This window comes from Bubalus kerabau, chromosome 15 (assembly GCF_029407905.1).
Source record: "Bubalus kerabau isolate K-KA32 ecotype Philippines breed swamp buffalo chromosome 15, PCC_UOA_SB_1v2, whole genome shotgun sequence".
Lineage (NCBI taxonomy): Eukaryota > Metazoa > Chordata > Mammalia > Artiodactyla > Bovidae > Bubalus > Bubalus kerabau.
Window position 1 is genome coordinate 32,726,605 of NC_073638.1, and position 15,316 is coordinate 32,741,920.

The window sequence follows — 15,316 nt, forward strand, 5'->3', positions numbered from 1 at the left end:
ACAAAAAATCCCCAGTTCCCAGGCTACACCCCACCCCAATTAAATCAAAGTCTTCTGAGGAAGGCCCCATGTATCAGCATTCTTCCACCTGGCGTCACAATGTGCCCTCAAAGCTGAGAACCCCTGCTTTGGGCACAATGAAATAAGATACGTTGTTTCACTATGAACTCAAGAATTGTATCTGTCTTGATACCTTCTATGACTTTAGTACCTAACAAAGTGTCTGGCTATTTAAAGTAGGTGCTCAGGAAATCATTAACATATTAAGTGAACTTTGGCCAATCCCTTATGAAAGAGGGATTTTCAAATCTGGTGTCTACACTGATCATTTTCACTTTGATCTTCTTCACTGAATAAGGGCTCAATTCTCTCCTTTTGTTTGCCAGTGCAAACAAGGAAGGCGAGTAAAATAACGGGCAACCTATTGCAGTTAGCACAATTCAACTATCTTGGGGTGGATGCAAGGAAATCATCCATCTCCATATCCTTTAGAGAAGAGGCTCTTGGGGGAGGTGAGGATACATCTCCTACATGACTCCACACATTCAGGTGAAAATAAATAAAACATCTGAGTGTCCAGATGTCATTCACTCATTCATCAGATGTTTATGAAGTACTTACATCATGCCAAACACTGTGATAAACTTGTAGGCTTTCTCAATGAGGATTTTGTACCAGAATTAAACCTTCATACCCTGGCCATCTTTACATGTAATGAATCAATTTCCTTCCTATACGTATCGTCTGATTTTAGTTATATATCATTGTTGAGACAATTAAAAAATATAGTCACTGAAATAATTGTTTTGCTCTGTGGGTTCAGATGACAAACTCGAGATAAAAAAGGCTGCAAGTTTAGGAGATAAAATGACAAACAGAACACAGTACCTGTCTTTTAGAACAGTATCCTCCAATAGAAGCTTCCCAGGTAGTGCAGTGGTAGAGAACCCACCTGCCCGTGCAGGAGACACAAGAGACTGGGGTTCGATTCTTGGGTTGGGAAGATCCCTTGCAGTAGGAAATGGCAACCCACTCCAGTATTTCTTGCCTGGAAAGTCCCATGGGCAAAGAAGCCTGGTGGGCTATATAGTCCATGGGGTCACAGAGTTGGACATGACTGAGCACACATGCACCCCTGTCCAATACAACTTTCTCAAGGATGGAATTGTGCTGTATCTGTGCCAGTCAACATGGTGGCCACTAGACACAGGTGGATCCTGAGCACTTGAGATTTAGCCAGTGCACCTGAGAAATTGAATTTTAAATTTTACTTAATATTAAATTAATGCAGCTATATATGGCAAGTGGTTACCTTACAGGACAAGGCAGCTCTAGAATATCACATTCAAATTGAGGAGATTGCTACTTAAGTTCTCATAACCTGGGTGATAAGCACTAATATATGGTAAGAACAGAATGCTATGAAAGCACCTAGGTGAATAAGCTAGTCTTAGGGTTGAGGTGAAGACTTCCAAAGGAAGCGATTTCTAGGATGAGACCTGAAGGACAAGAGATGGAGTCTGGAAGGGGTGATGGAGTACCAAGCAGAAGGTGCAGGTGTGTGAGAAAGCCCAGAAGAGAACAAGGACATTAAGAAATGGCAAAGATGTATGGCAAGGACCTACAAAAGCAGTGGGACATGGGGAGTCCAGAGAAGAATGTTGGGGCCAGGAACCGGGCTAGGAAGGGCTTAGATGTAACAATAGTTAAAGGGCAATGGGAAGCCAGTGAAAAGTTTGAAACTGTGGAACGATATGATCATATCTGTGGTTTAGATGGATTTCCCTGGGTGCTATTTGGCAGCGTGAAAGGGAGAAACTGGAGGCATGAGATAGTAGTCCAGGTGATATGATGGTTGTCTTAAACAGTTGGAGGATGGAGACACATTTAAAAACGGAAAGACAGAAAAACCAGAGATTCACCTGACTGGCCATGACAGGTGGGAAGAGAAAAAGATGAGGATCACACTTTGGTTTCTGACTTATGAGTAGATGACTGTGCTGTCTATTAAGGGCAATGTGGGATCATTTAGAAATTGCTTTGAAATTGAAAATTTCCCATCATATCAGATTATTTGCTCCTCATCGATCCTGAAACTAGCTTTGATATACACTAGAGAAAACACCCAAATTGTGAGAGCATACTCTTCCAAGAAATCAACACAAGTTCACAGTTGATGCAACATTGCTTTTATTGGGGGTTCAGGGGACATATGACAAAGTCTCATAAAATGTCAACAGAGTCACATTTTGTGCTTGGCTATGCTTAAAAAAGAAAACAACCTGTTTATTTATGAACTCACTTAATGAGCACTGTGTGAGAGATGGCCAATGATTATCATTTTGAAAATAGGACGACCTGAGCCACCAGGAGGTCTAAGTGTGACAAAGCCGGATAGCTAAATGGAAATTTACAACAGTCAAATATTCAGGTCCTTCCAAATGTCTAGATGCTTGCTCTCAAGTAGACACAGTTCAACTGACTCCTTCAAGACAAAATTGCGTTTTGAACCTCTGTATTCTCCAGTAGACCACTTTATTAATTATTACTAAGTGCCAACTAAAGGCAAAGGGGCTAGTATAAAAGACTAAGATTTCCTTAATTCTAGTTTTTTATGGCTGAAGTATTCTTGGGTTAGCAATATGGATAACTGACAATTAAAATAGCAAATAACCATTGATATTTTCAAAAACCATAAAGACTATCAAAACAGACACGTTTAAACATTCATGCAGAAACTCTTATGAATATATACTGTGCATAAAATTGGTTAAGAAAATGCTCATTAGAAGATCTGATTGGTTTAGGTGAAGGAAGAATGCCAAGTAACTTAAGAATATCCTTGAAGACACTGTACACATAACTTGGGCTACTGTGTGTTCTTTGTGGCTAGACCATTGACAGTTTTTGAAACTAAAGATGTGAGTTCACAACTATCTATTTTTCACATTGAAGTGAAAAGCCAAAGACGTAGCCAAAAGTGAAGCAATGTACTTGGTATGGTGCTCCTTGATCACCCAGACAGAATGTTTCCATTGGTGAAATTCAAGCTCATGCTTCATTTAGGCAGGGTGGTGTAGTTCAAGAGCCTCTGAGGGCATGGTTTCTGGATCTAGTTGTTATATTCCAATGAGCGATCTTTTGTAAGTTGCTCTATCTTTACAGGTTTATCACATCTGTAGGAAAGAACATTGCAATAGGTGACCTTTAAGCTCTCCCCACCCCCTGCTTTTGTTCTCAAGAAGTTAAGATTTCATGCTGACCAAAGCTAAGAGTCTCCTCAGAGTCTGGTCCAAAAAAAGCTTAAAATGCTGATAAACTCTGTTCCCCAGTAGCTTCCATTTCTGTCATGAAAACACATTCCACCATGCTAGTTCAACCAGAAAACTGAAAATTTTGAGAAGATAATTAAAGAAAATAGCTATGCGTCTACCACAGAAATATATCAAGGAATACAGAAGTGGCAAAATTAGAAACTTGCAACACCGTGGCTTAGTGCCTTAGATCACGAGCTTTGAAATCACGGTCCTGATTGTGAACCCTGTATGTGGCAGTTTGGCAAGTTACTTAAACCTCAGGTTTCTTTATGTAAAATGGAAATACAAAATAATATCTATTTTGCAGGGTTGTTGTGAAGCTTAAGAGAATTACTATATAAAATGCTTAACATGTAGGGAGAACTCAATAAATATCCACTGTTGTTAGGCTAACAGAAAAATCACAAATCCTCATACTATCATCAATCACGCTCACTTATTTTAATGGAAGAAATATGATTGTAATTCCGGTCTACACCTGAGGTGGGCAAGGGGAAGTATGTGTGTAAAGTCTTCACCATGTATGTACATATAGATTGGCAATGGAAGTCTGGGATTTGGTCAACTGGACCTGTGCATTCATAATTTCCTGAAATCACCAGGTAGATGCCTTCCTCTCTGACTTTGCTCACAAAAGTGCATCTATAGAAAGGATTCTATGTTCTTCCTTCCCATTTATCTAAATCTTTAACATCCTTTAAAATTCACCTTGTATTTCCTTCCTTTAGGAACTTTCTTCCCTAGACAGACCAGTTTGCCCTGACTAAGTGGACTTCCTCCGAGCTCCTTGGTTATATCTTTCATTTTGCTCTTATGAATTGACTTGATCTGTAACTTCTCTTTTCAAAAGTTTATGTGCTTCTGTTTAACTAGGTTTAAACTCCTTAGAGGCAGTGACTATGTCTCACAGAGCCTAGCTTGCCTGATAAGAAGGCTGGTTGTTTGGTGTCAGTTGGGTACTGCATTTCGATGACGCATTCTGAGTTCCCATCATCATTTTATCCTTTGTATTGCCTCCTACTATTCTGTGATTGCAAAAGAACTCAATATTCTTTAAGTCATTCTTTTAAGGTCAAACTCTGTGTGTGGCTAACATGCAACCGACCTCTGGCATGAACAATTTTCTATTTTAAAAATTAGCGTATTAATAAGCATAGTCATACTAGAAAAAAAGTTTTAAAAAAAATGAAGGTCACACAGAATTTAAATACAAACAGAGGAATACACATGAGGAAGGGAAAGTCCTTGCTCATTCGAGATCTAGATAGCTTTCTTAAGGGTTTCTGTTTCTTGAAAAGCTTGCCTCTTGTTCTGAGATGCTACTGGCTGAAAACTGCAGCATGTGGGTGTGTCGACTGGCAGGAGAGACGTCTTCAGGTGATGATGTTCTTTGTTTCCACTTCGCAGTTGGCTTTAGCATCCATCGGGACAGGGTTTCTGCAGTCTGTGTTGTTTCACTGGGAAGACATTCCTGAGGAAGGGGGACTATAGGACCAGCTGAAAGGAACACGGAGACGACTAAAAAAATAACAGAACACGTCACAGAAGGTTATCACATTGACTCTTTGCTACAAATAAAGGAATGTTACGATACTTTGGGGGCCAGGCTATTTCCAACTATGAGTGAAATGCTGCATCACGAGAAAAATGGAGCTTTCTCACTGTTCACCTTGTTTGGGAATCAGTCAAGCAACAGCATTGTTCGGGAGTGTGTGAGAGAGCGCCACGCTCCTTGCCCGGGGAGAAAGCACTCCGTAAGAAAAGCTTCAGGTTTTATCCAACAGGCAACTTACTAAAATAGGACACGGAGGAAAACAACAAAAGAACACAGGACATTAAGGACACATTCAACTAAATCTAAAGACTAAATGCAAAATAAAATAAGTGTGGGTACAGCAGTGTTCTGCAATGCAGGAGTGAACAGAGAACGGCTAGGAGTCAATGTTAATTCCTTGCGTGTGTCTTGTATTTCTAGTGCCTAGCTCAGAGCAGGACACATGGTACCCACTGAAAGAAAGAATGAAAGGAACCACAAAAGGCAGACAGGGAGGAAGGAAGGGAAAGGCAGAAAAAGAATGAAGGAGAAAGGAGGAAGAGAGAGTGAGAAAAAAAAGAAAGATTTCTGAAATGTACAAGACGTGAGAGGCAGAGTGTGCAGAGAAGAAAAGCTTGGGTGAGAGAATATTCATGGACCTGATAAGAGCAGGCTTGCTTAATTCGAGAAGAGGTTATACATTCCGAGTGATTTGAAACAGTGGGTGGGGCAATTTTCAGGAGGCTTTGAATGTGTTAAGGTTTAATTGGGGAAGGGTGGCATGTTAATATAACTACTGTAGGCTTTTGAAGGGGATAGTAACATGATTCAAATGCATCAAGTGAAAAGGGGAATATATGAAACTCGAAGATGTCAACCCAATGGGGAAAGAAAAAAAACAAACCAAAGGATACTATAAGCGATTAATGAAGGCAGAAAGACTAAAGAATAGTCCTTCTGGTCTTAAAATAGAAAGGCAGGTGCTTGTCTGGGCTTCTTCTATGTTAATGTTGAAGGAAATGGGCTTAGGTCTCAGATCAAGAATTTCCTTCTCCCACTGGGTAGCTTTTTTTGTTCTTCGGCTGTTCCTCTTTTCCATCCCTGCCCTTCCTGAAAATGAACTTCAGTCTTTACTGTTTTAGCATCAAGGCAAAATATGTTAGTAAATACAGCACCTGGAGGTGGGATCAAATATAACTTTAAAGGGCAGCTGTTGGTACAAATGTCCTGAAGTTGTTCTTACACCTCTATAAGAATTGTTTACCAAAATTCCCCGCTGGAAAAGATTTTAGAGACCAACTAATCCAACACACTCATTTTACAGATAAGGATATTTGGGAAGAGCTGTATTAATGCTTCTTTTATTCTACAAAAGTTTTTATGAATGAAATATACTTTGCAGGTGGATTTTAAATTAACTAAAGCCTTTATTGTCAACCTCTTCATTATGTTAGCACAATGAAGATGCATAATGAATTAGGTACACCAAAAGGGATTTACTCCGAAACATTTCTCTTTCAGCACTAAACCCTTTGGATACACTGAAAATGTTGGTTCTTTTCCTAGGTATAGTATACCTAGAAATACTATACCTAATACTATTCCTAATACCTAACAGGTATAGTATACATATATTTCTGAAAACCCGTAAAACAACCAAGTGTTAAAATATTATTAATAGGTATTTTTCTGTTCTGATGAAACACGCAATGAATGATCCTGGATGAGTGACTAAATAAACATAGATTTTAGAACAGATTATTTTGTGAACACAGAATGGGAGGATGGGGTGTTAAGGTTTTGATACATGTGTACGATACATTTGTGAATCAACAAAAATGCTACTGTAGCAAGGAAGGACGTGTCACACAATTTTTGAGACACTCCTTTAGGTAGCTAATAACGCAAAGCCCTTGTGTACATGATCAGATGAAAACTAAATCAATGTATGCTTTGGTGTCGCACAGATGTAGCCCATGCATAATGTCTCTTCTACAGTGTGGACCCCATCATCAAAATGAATTTTGAGGAATAAACAGTATAAATATGCAAAGCACCGTATTCTAGGTGTCTAGTATGAGTCAAAGGTTTAACAAATCAGCTTTCTTTGGGACCTGTGACTACTTAATTGGAATGAGTAATATCTTGTATCATCTCAACATGAGCCTCCCTTGGAACCCTTTTTGTCTCCGGAACATATAAGCATAAATTGGGACCCTTGCATTGCCTTCCTCGGGGTCCCTCTGTGATCTGATGGTGACAGGTCTCCAAATTTGCCTCAGGAGCATCTACACCTACTGAGCACATAGCAAGCGCCAAGTGCCAGGCTGACCAGTCAAGTTGCTGTTGCTCTGCCTGGGTTTTCCCTAAACAGCTAGATCTTCAGGGGTCAATACCTTGGTGTGGTGGGCTCTCCAGTTCAGGAGACACCATATCGAGATACCATAAAGGAAGGTGATGTTAGTGCATAAATGACTAGAGCCAGAGTTTCAATTATTCATCATGTGCCACCCAAAGTGGAGGAAAAACAGAAAAGAAGTTGTTTTTGTTATGATTTTGATTACTTTGATTAAATTAAAATTACTATCTCTGCCTAAGGCCATTTCCCTGGCATTTTATCTCATTATTCTAATAAAGGAAATGGATTTCTTATGAATAAGATTTACGATTCTAATATTCTCCATTACTTCAAGTTGTCCAAAGTCAAGATGAAGACTAAATCAGTAAAGAGCAGCAAATATTTTATAAATAATGTAAGTATGCACAACAATCAGCCTTTTAGTGACTGTTAATTTCCAACATCTAGGTCAGACACATTCATTCTTACATGAGAACATGGAGTTCTTTGCTTCTTTTATTAATTAATAAGGAATTTAAAAAATAAAAGCTGACTTTAAAATAAAAGCTGACTCTAAAAACATTCTACTCAGGAATCATTTCAAATGAGGAGAAATGCCCAAGGGAAAAAAAAAAATCTCAAGTAGGCAACATGTAAAGCAACACACAACTATATGCACATTAGTATAATTACACATTGCAAATTATATCGGATGTATCTAATATCTAATTTTTTGAAAGCTGATTCCACTTGAGATTTCAATAACAGCATCAACATTTTGCAGGTGGCTCCTTCTGTATAGTATCCAAAGGGAATTATTTCTCTAATGTGCTTTCAACCCTCATGTAAAAGCTGAAGCTCTTCCTTAAAGGACCAACAAACAATGAACATTGGGAATGTTACCTTAATGGAAAAAGCAAGGGGGTAGGGTCCAAAGAGAATGATCGCATGGTTATTTATGCTGTTCCTTAGAGGATCCTTATTCGCTTCAAGAAATAAGAAACAAACTTAAACAAGAGCCTCATTAGAAAATGCGGTGAAGGCTACATACATATTCGGAGGCAATGATATGAAAAGCTTTTCAATTGTTAAAATAAGTGTGCAAACGAATGGCAGATTACACCTTGGACTGAAAATAGAGCCCTGGATTCAATTCTGCTCTGTTAAAACATATGGCTAATTTGTCCTAAAGAGGACATCAGATCAAAGTTCCATTTTGAAGAATAGGCTTTTGTCCTCATCTTTCTGTATCAATCAATCAATCAGCAAATAACCAAATATATATTTGTGATCTTGGAGAATGGAGCATATTATTCAAGTTGATTGGATCCATTTTCTTGATTCCTCCTTAAAGATCTTTCTCCTAATTAGCCAGGGTTACTATTGAATTATTTAATTATCTGCACTTTTGTGCAATGAAATATGTTGTCATATCACATACTTTATCACGCTGTTGCTGTTCATACTTAATGATGCCTCTATAGTTAGCAGCTTCCTTTGTTCTGCTCAGTAAGTGGTTTTAGAAAAGGGGGTGGGCGGGGAAGGAGGAGCCTTGGGGTTTGTAAAATACAAGCATACATTCTTGGTGCACATGAAAAACTTTGTGCATTTACATGAATTTCTTTTCCGAAATCTAGTTGCAATTCCATTTGGAATAACCTAAGAGGCACATGTCGGTGACTTCAAATGCAGCCAGAGTGATAATTCCTATACCTTGAACACCTCTCCAGTGTATTTCCACTGCAGTGCAACGGTAAAATCATGATTTAATTTTTTTTTTTAATCAGCAAGGAATGTCTTTAACAAGGAAGAAGTAAATTATGATAATTACTCTGAATGGTCGGATCCTTGAGCATTACTAATTAGCATTTATTGCCTGGATTATAGAACAATACATGTGAAACCGAACTGCGACTGCTCTTTTACGTCCAAGAACTGAAAAAGGCAATGGAGCAAGAGGCAGTATCGTCAGTGGTTGAGTCAGTGGTTTTACATCTCCTGGAGAGTGTGCAGGATTCCTCGTTTTTGAAATATACAAATGTGGTACTCGATATTTATGGCCCATTCATTTTGTGTGTGAGGCACATATTTACATATGATATCACAGTCATGGGAGACTAATGAAAGGAGAAACATTTGGGGTATGATGTCATTTTGGGACAATTTTACCCGTTGTGAGAGTTTAACAATAAAGAACGTAAAACTCTCCATTTTATGAAAGTATGACTTTTTCTACAGAAATTTTGACTTAAAAAAGGAAGCAAAGAACTCAGTTCTTAGTGAAGAAAATTTTACATTCACCTCTCCACTTTCTTGAGAAAAGGCAATTGGTCTCTTGTTTAAGAGTCTTTTTTTTTTCCATTAAGAATTTGTAATAAATAAGATACTGAAGTTAGAAATACATGAGATATTAATCAATAGAACAACATTATTCCTGTAAATAAATGCTACTCATATAATTTGGCAACTGGAATTCCTAAAGAACCCAGTAGGTAGGAGAGAAAGGAAAAATTAACCATTCATCATTCTCGCTGCAGACCATTTTCCTCCAAACCCCATTAAAGCGAATGAAGACGAAAACACATCGTAATATAAAGCCAGTACTAAATACAGTCACTAGTCTTCCCAATACCTTTATGGATTCCCTACTTTGATCCTTTTTAGTTTGAAAGAATAAGTTTGGCTAAATCTGTGAGGAGATTAAACAGGCTGGTGATAAAAATTAATTCTGCTGAATGAGCAAATGCATTTGGATTGCAGAGATGCAAATAAGACAATACTTTTCTTTCCCTTTGACATACCAAGCGGATTAGTTTAGAATGTTAAATTTGATTTTATTAGAATATATTAGCAGTGTTTTAATTAATACCAATCAAACATTTTCTTTCCCTGGGGCTTGATGTGTTCTTAATGCTTTCTAAATCATCTGTCTTTTATCCATCCCCCAAAAAAAAGAAGAAAGAAAAAAAACAACCAAATTAGCAGAGCCTTTTGTTACATTCTTCACAATTTTACTATATTCAACAGAAAACTAGGAGCTGTTTACCTAAAGGTGTCTTGCCCATAAAATTAGTTCCCAGGTGCTGGATTTAAATGAGTCCTGTTCACTTAAACAGTTGATTTTTTTCTTTTTAAAAAAGGTTGAATAAGAGACTCGAAAAATAAACATCTTCCATGTTTTTCTTTTGGGGAAAAGTGCTGCAAAAGGAGTTTTGGCTGGTTCGTCTTACTTGGCTTTATTCTCACTAGAGCTTCCTAGAGCTGTTAAATTTCCAACTGCATTGGTTTTAAGCTGGCACTTTGGAAAGAGGGGCAAAAAGGAATAAAAAAAAAAAGTAGGGGGGAATCTAGTTAAAAATACGGTGAACCAGTGTGCCCTGTGAACTGAATTGTAACTGTGTGTTGCAAGGAAGTGCTGCATTGCATTTCACTCATTATTCCCTGCTTTTCTCTCAAGCTTCCTGTCCTGTGTCCCGAAAGCTCCAGTTCACTTCTTTCTCTTTTCTTCCCACAACGCACTCCCCCCCTTCATTTCTCCGCCTTATTTTTTTTTTATCTGCCAAGCTGGATTTGCACTTTTAAAGATCAGTATCAATAATGCCCTGCTTGTTTCGGTGGCACTCTCCCTTTAAAAGACAGCCCCCTCTAATTGATGCGTCTGGGCTAGTCTAGACTGGTAGTGATTGAACCAACCACCAATTATGTTATTCATTTCACTGAACTTCACTGATGGGCTCGGTGAGGAAGAAGGGGTGTTGAGAAACCTGCCCTTACACTGAAGCAGTTCCCTGCTGAAATATAAAATCTCGTGTGTCGTTATGCACTCCTGATTGCCTGTGTGATCAATCGTATGATAGCAACCTCAGGACATGAGCAACCCACTTGAAAACATGTAAAAAACTGAAAGAGTGTCTTGGAATAGAAATTGTATCACTTGTATTAAATTACTATGCTATTATCATTTAAAAATCATAGAAGAATCACATCTAGTGTGCTTTTATTGATCCCCGCATATATTTTCATAGAATAAGATGTAGATATATTTTGACTTCCAAAAATACCAAATATTTGGCAAATACTTGATATGAATCAAGTGGTAATATATATCCGTAAGTTAAATAGATGTCCTTCCATAATTTCCAAATGCCTATGCATACATATCAGCTAAGATGGGGGAAAAGCATTAATCTATTGTATAAAAACCAAAAGATAACTTGAAAATCAAATAGCTCTTTTCTTCAAAATATATTCAGGCCATCAAAGGCTGGAAAGTAATATTTAAATATTACAACTACGAGAAGGTTTCAACAAAAGGCACAATGCTATTGTTGCACAATTCATTTTCTCGATTCAGTTTTCTGATACAAAATGGTTTCTTGACTGCGATTTGGAGTCAGTTACTAAAATGGCAATAAACCCTTAAAAAAAGAAAAGCAGAAAAAGAACAGTTTCCTTAACCTTCGACAACATGTATAAATTGAGGTTATAACTGAAATAAAGTCTTCAAAAGAAGCAAGCATTTGAAGTCAGGGTTGATTTAGGTAGTTTCCAAAAATAGAAGACAAATGTTGCCCCAAGAATACTAAAATGGTTTAAATGAAATTGTATATTGGAATTTTTCATAACAAAGGAAAGGTAAGTTACTGTTTCTCTAACCGTGAGACAGATCTAAATCACTGAGATTATTATGGTATGAAAAGTTAAAAACTGCAAATTGGGTAATGCTAACCATTACCTTGAGAGATTATTTGAACTGCATAGGTTAGTGTTATAAATAACTTTGTTGGATCAATTTTTTTGAAATCCTGATCATTTTTCCCCCAATTTTTAAATAAAGAATAGGCATTGACAACTTCTATAGGATACAATAATTCTGTGCGTTGTTTCCTTTTATATGTTTAAAAATACATATCTCCTATTATTTTTTCTTTTATATGTTTAGAAAATACATTTGCAATCTCTATTACTTTTAAGCTTATTGTGTATAACCTCTTAAAATAAATGCCAAGCAAGGAGGCTATATCTGTTTTATTTTTTAAAATCTAACAAAGTAATACAAATTTAATCTTGGTTAACACCATAAATTCCATCCTAGCAAGTCTAGTAAGAGTAGAGTTTTTAGCTTATTGCTATTTTAGCTCACACTATTGGTTCACCCCTACCCGTGTCTGTGTGTTCACTGCCCAGCCATATATGATGCACGTGTGGGCACTGAATATATACTCTAGCCACATGCCCATTTTAATTGGGCACAATTTTAAGATTAACTGTTGAGTTGAAAAGTTGGAGGCATGGGGCATGCTGGGACTTCAGCTGACTTGTTCTGAGGTCAAGCACCAGGTACTGAGCTGTTCTTGTTACGCTCGTATAGTACTGCGTGTTGCTCTCAAGGAATAGACCAGGATAGGTGAGTTCCACAAGCCTCGGGCATTAATAATATACATGCATACACATCGCAGCCAGCACGCTATTATCACGGAATATGTACCTACTTTAACAGAAATCCAGGAGCTGCCACTTTCCTGATCACCTGATCCCACCTAACAATGAAAACCTCAGAGGTGCGCTCAGGCACTTCGGACCAACTTTCTTTTCTTTTGTTTTTGCTTCAAAGAAAAAAAGTTCCACCAAATTTTCAGGATGCAAGGGCGCGACTCGCAGCTCCCAAGAGCCTAACCCGTGGATTTAAACGGTAAACATCACAAGTTAGGGTCTCAGGGATTGAGAGGCGCGCGCTAAATTGTTCTTTCTTGAGACAAAACAAAGCAAAACAGGAATGACAAGCAGTTTGTGCTCGAGGTTGTTGACTAAAAGACAACAAACAGGTGGCAGAATATTCCCTCACTCTCTTAAGTAGCCCTCGTCCACAATATCTGGATTCCACTTAGATACAGGCACACAGACGCAGGGTCTGTGGGCGCATATACATACCTGAACACACAATCGCCAGTCTATCAGAGAAAACTCTTTGGAGCTTTGGGCAAAAGAGTTTAGTAAAATGGAAAATAGTATGAATAGACTCAGAAATGCCCATGTTTTGCAAACCACGGTCTACAGTCAGGACTGAACGTCTCTTCAAAGCTTTAATTTACAACTAGCACCAAGGACGGTAAAGAAAATCGGAGGCATCTCTTTCCCCCGGGCGAGCATGCCGCATGCAAAACCATCCAAATTGGGTTTTTAGAAGGAGAAGACCGAGGAGGAGGATTTGGAGGCTTGTAAAGCATAAATACGAATAGCGTTTTAAACTCACCCATTGGAAGTAGAGTCAGGCTGCAGCTCCCGTAGCACCATCCGAGCCAGGGGGGGAAATGAGAGCTGCAGGGCGCTCGCCTGGGCGAGGTGTTTCAATAGAGGACCGAGAACTGGGCGGGGAGGGGGAGGCGGGGGCAGGAAGCGATACACCAAATCTAGAGACTGTAACTCTGTAGTTTATGCTTTGACGAGGGGAGGTAGGGGGCAATTCGGTGGGAGTGAAGAGAGAAAGGCTGGGACTGATCAAATTTTGAGAATATTCAGTTAAAAAAAATTTTTTTTTAATGTTTTCATAAGAATGAACCCTCCCCAGGGTTGCTTTTCAAAATTTCCTCCTTCTTTCTTTAGCGTGCACTTTGCCAGTCCTGCGAACAGGCCTCCTGTGCATCAGCTGCTTGGCTGAAGCCAAGGCCAAACCACCCCGAGCCAGCACCAGGCTGTCACTCGGTCGAGGGGAGTGGGAAGGGGTGGGCGCCAGCCAGGGAGGCGCATCTCCCCCGCCCCGCTCCCGCTGCGGATCCTTTGAAGCCTTTTGCCAATATTTCAGAGGAATCCGAAGCATAATTCCCCTCCATCTTCGCAGACAGCTACTGGTTCTGTACCTGCTAGATCGGCGCTTCCCCCATCTGCCTGGAAACTGGGCTTTCCTGTGCGGGGACGGCTCCCAGTGCCGCCTCCAAAAAAAAAAAAAAAAAAATGAAACGAAAGGGAGGGGAAGTGGGTGGGAAGATGGCTCTTTTAACATTTTTTCTTCCCCCTTTTTTTCTTTCTTGTTTCTCTCCTGTCCTTCTTTCTTTTTCTTCTTTTATTCCAGCCTGAGCCAGGTAGATGGCTGGCTAGTCAAAGAGAATGACAAAGCAGCCCCTGATAGGAAGGAACTGGAGGGGGGCCTCGGGCACTTAGGAAAAATGCTAAGTATTTTGTATGTATTTCCATATGCAACTAAAAACCGTTAAAGCTCCAGGATCCCCCCACCCCTGTCCCCACCCCCCCACCCCTTCCAAAATAGAATCATACCAGCAAGACAGCTAAATTATGTCTCTTTTCCTGCTGTACAGGGTTGTTCAGCATCTCCCCCCACCCCCCAATCTTCAAGACAACTTTTTTTTCTCACCTCCGTAGGTTCTCCTCAGGCACAATCCTCCGTTCAGGGTCTTTGCTTTTTCTCTCCCTTCCCTTTTCCTCTCGGAAAAGCTAGTCCGTCATCATCCTACCTAGCTTCTCTCTCTCTCTCTCAACCTCTCTCCCTTCTTCTTTTACTATTAAAAAAATAATAATAATAATGGCCCTTTCGACATAGCAGCATGAAGTGGCTGCCTTTGAGAAAGCACATTTAATCTTTACTGGCTCCCCTAGGCTTCAGTGAAGAAGGAGAAGGCAAGAAAAAAAAAAAGGGGGGGAGAGAGAGGAAAAAAAGATTGTAAGGGAGGCTGCTGACGGACAGCGAGCATCAGGCACAAATCAGCGACAAGTTGAATTTTCCTAGACCACACTGCCCCCTTTCTTCTCGGCTCTCTCGCTGGGCTCCTGGAAAGCCCGAGTGTCTGGTTACAGGAGGCAATGGGTCTCCTTTTGCAACCATGGTGCGGATTCCTCGCATGCCTGCTTAAATCGCTGGCAGAATAAGGAATCAATATCCCCTTCTAATCACCTTTAGCTCTTCTAGGGCTTCTGAGAACCCACTTTGCGCTCCTCGCCGCTCCCCCCCGCCCTGCCAGGCTCCTCCATACAAAGCTTGCAGTCCTGTCATTTCTCACTTCCTTCCATATCTTGGAGACAAGCCTCTCTTCTAATATCCTCTCGCCCGCTCCCTTTCTCTGTTGTCCTGTGTCTCAGACCTGACTCCCAGCACCGGATGCACTAGGGCTTCTC

The 15,316-nt window shown here is 39.6% G+C and overlaps 1 long non-coding RNA gene across 4 annotated transcripts in view; it reads right to left on the minus strand.

Annotated features, from left to right (window-relative positions):
- Positions 1-1,985: 1,985 nt before the first annotated feature.
- The window catches only part of LOC129628856 (uncharacterized), a 316,173-nt gene continuing 302,842 nt past the window's right edge, over positions 1,986-15,316 (minus strand). For 2 of the 4 annotated variants that reach the window (XR_008702947.1, XR_008702948.1), the window contains exon 6: positions 1,986-4,835. This is a non-coding gene — a long non-coding RNA (uncharacterized LOC129628856). The remainder of the gene's footprint in view (positions 4,836-15,316) is intronic. The other 2 variants (XR_008702946.1, XR_008702945.1) reach the window with 1 other exon arrangement.